Source organism: Vicugna pacos, chromosome 9 (assembly GCF_048564905.1).
Source record: "Vicugna pacos chromosome 9, VicPac4, whole genome shotgun sequence".
Taxonomy (NCBI): Eukaryota; Metazoa; Chordata; class Mammalia; order Artiodactyla; family Camelidae; genus Vicugna; species Vicugna pacos.
The window spans coordinates 74890732-74893909 of record NC_132995.1 but is presented as its reverse complement, the minus strand read 5'-3'; the positions used below and the strand labels follow the sequence as shown (position 1 = coordinate 74893909).

Sequence of the window (3178 nt, the reverse complement as noted above, 5' to 3'; positions counted from 1 at the left end):
CCTATAATTCAGCCACAAATTAAGCCCCTTACCATTAGGTGCTCCTGAAAATATCATAATTGGTCAGTTAATCCATTTCCTATTCATTGTGACGAATGTTGGCCTGAACCCTGACAACGATTTAGGTCAAGTTCCATAACATAAATGTAATTCCCACAATTAAGGGTAAATCTGCAGAATTTTATGTTAGATTGCTCCAAGGATTGACATTTATGTGTATATTTCTTCCCCTACATACTTTTCTAAGACATTTTTAGAGATATTTTGGTACATTTGATAAATGTTAAAAAAACACACACATGCTATTAAAAACCAAGATTAAATCTTGTGTGTGAGCCCGACTGAAAAAAGAGCCGCATGGTTGTCACCAAGCAAGTGGTCTGTGAACTCCTGGGGCAGAATCTCTAAAGCCCGTTCTTTTCCCAGTGCTCGTTTCTGGTGAAGAAAACAAGGCAGGAGGCGAGGGAATTTAGCCTGAAAAAGGCTTATTCCCCCCACCCCCTGGGAGATACATTTGGTTTTCTCTCTTGGCTCATAATACAAAGTATGGCTGCTCTCCAAATCAGGAGAATAGTTTTTTTTTTTTAATGTTTCTCACTTCCTTCTCTTTAATCTTCTTCTACAGTGTATAGAGACTATCTCCCACGCCATCTCCACAAGTTTCTCAGACATCATTCTTCGTTTCACCTGCTCTGACTTTCTGTTCTATACCAAGAATCCCTTGGTCAGTTCCCCCCCGCCTCTCCTGTTAAACGCAGACTTCTGTGCTAGAAAGCCAGGCAGCACGCCTCCTCCTGGGCGAGCTCCTCGTTTCACTCCTGCTCCTTGTCTTGCTCCCTTTGCTCTTGATTGTTCCAGGCTCGTTTTCTTTCCCCATCAGTCCTCTTCTGCTCACAGTCATCATCATGTTCCCATATGTCAGACGTGTGTTCATAATTCAAGGCGAGGGAGGCAATTGTGTGGACCACACATTGCCATTTTCATTTTATGGCTTAGTTCAGATACTTTTTTTTTTTATGAGGGGGAGGTAATTAGGCTTATTCATTTATTTATGTTTGGAGGAGGTGCTGGGGATTGAACCCAGGGCCTTGGGCCTGCTAAGCACACACTCTACCACTTGAGCTGTACCCTCCCCACCAGATACTTTTAATTGGAACACCCATGAGCACAGGAATTGTGTCCCTCTTGTGCACCCCTGCACATGCAGTGTCCACCACAGAATGCTCAGTACATTTTTATTGAATTAATAATAACAGCCACCATTTAATACATTGACTTACCAAATGATAGGTATCATGCTAGGCACAAAGGGTATGTCCATTTTATAGATGAAAAAACTGAAACTTAGAAAAATTAAATCAGTTGTTCTTGGTTGCAAGGCTAAAGTTGAAGAGCCAAAGCAGGACTTAACCCCAGGCGTGGAAGGCCAAGCGCCCACACTAACAGTGCAGAGGCGAGGTAACACAGCTGTGTAGAAGGGCTGTTCTGGAGCCAGACAGCATGGCTTTAAATCTTGACCCTGTCACTTAAGAGTTAACAAACTCTGTGCTTCAGTTTCATTATCCCTAAAACAAAGACCATTTATGGAACAAGCATTAGTCGGTTCCCAGTCATTCCCCCTCAGAGTCGTTCTCCAATCCACTGCTTTGCCTTTGTTTAGTTTCCCACAGTTGGCGCTGAAGATGACCAAAGGCTTAGACTTCTAGACGTGAAGGCTGAAATTACCCTGGTAGGCAAAGCTCTCAGTCAGCTAGGACGCTGGCGCCCAGCAAGGGAGCTTGGAACGGTCATCATACACACCAGCTGTGGCTGCAGCAGTAGCAGGAAGGAGGGGTCTGCAGAGACACTGCTGGAATGTCTGCACACTGAAAAATTACCCTACCTTTTCCCCCTTTAAAAAAGCTATCGCTGTTTTCTACTTCCTCCTTTCTTTCTGTAGCAACCATTGACACCCCTGGCCCCCAAAATTTTATAGAGTGTACTAGTAGTAATTACACTTACCATCTAGTCCTTGGATTGCAAGACCAAGAGGAACCACACCTAGAGACTGTCCCAGCACTAGAACAATGGGCACTTTCCATCCAGGGGCCAGGCCCAAGAGGGCAATAGCCCTAAGAGGTCCCTTCCACCAGCTGGATGTGCCTTTGGGCTGGGAAGAGGGCAGAAGCAGGGCCTCTGGTACTAGAATGGCTGGATCAAATACGCTGGAGGCATTTTTGTCATTGTACATGTGGGGAAAGGCAACTAAACAATAAGATACCTCTTAGGCCAGACACACCGCTCACAGTGACCTCTCCCTCCCCAGCGTAGGGGTGGAACATCGGCAAACAGCCACACATGTAACTTGTAACCTAGTCACGGCTGAGTGACCCGGGGCTAGAAATCTGATCCAGACTGGCCAGACTTGCTCCCTGGGAAGCTGGAATTTTGAACAGGGATGCTTAGAGATGGGGAGTTGTCTACACCCCACGAGGACGGTTATGGATCCCTACTACTGAGCTTCCCTGGTTATCCAGCAATTGTCAGGACTCTGTGAGGTACACCAGTGTCTGTCTGGTAAAGTCAACTTCACTGCCTGGAATTGTTAGTCACAACTGGAAGAGCCTTAAGCACCACACTTCCCTGAATAGCTCTCTCTCATGCTGCTTCTTCGTACGTTCCTCTCCCTCCACCCTCCACCAATGTATCACAGCTCACCAAGAATGAATGCCATGATGTTCTGTCTCACTGAGGCTTTGCTGTTCCCCTGCATGAAATTCCTTTCCCTCTCTTACTGAAAACCTTTTCAAGAATATCTCCTCTGTAACACTTTCAATCATCACCCCACATTTACCTGCTTTGATTTGGAAGGTCCTCCACCATACCAATAGGGCCTGTCACGCCACAATCACGGCACATATCACGCTGCACTGTAGTCCCTGGTTTATTTGCCCGTCTCCCACGAGACAGCAGGCTCCTCGATAGAAGAGGCAACTTCCCGTTTGACCTTATTTCTCCAGTTCCTTGTTACAGTGTCTGGCACATAGGAGACCCATTAAGTATGAGGAAACAGTTTCTGCATCATGAGAACATGCTCAGGCTTACCTGCTGGAAGGATGTGAGAGACGAAGGAGAAGAGCCAAGGCCTTTCTACACCTGATGACAGACAGCTGGTCCGCAAACAAACGGGAGTCCAGCC

The 3178-nt window shown here is 46.3% G+C and overlaps 1 long non-coding RNA gene across 2 annotated transcripts; it reads right to left on the bottom strand.

Annotated features, from left to right (window-relative positions):
- Positions 1-1221: 1221 nt before the first annotated feature.
- On the bottom strand, positions 1222-3178 carry LOC116281800 (uncharacterized). Of its 2 annotated transcripts, none has more exons than XR_004191259.2 (3): positions 3085-3178; positions 2834-3015; positions 1222-1835 (listed from the first exon to the last, which is right to left on the bottom strand). It is a non-coding gene; the product is annotated as an uncharacterized lncRNA (long non-coding RNA). The 2 variants fall into 2 exon arrangements; XR_012076022.1 differs by having other exon boundaries at positions 1222-1726.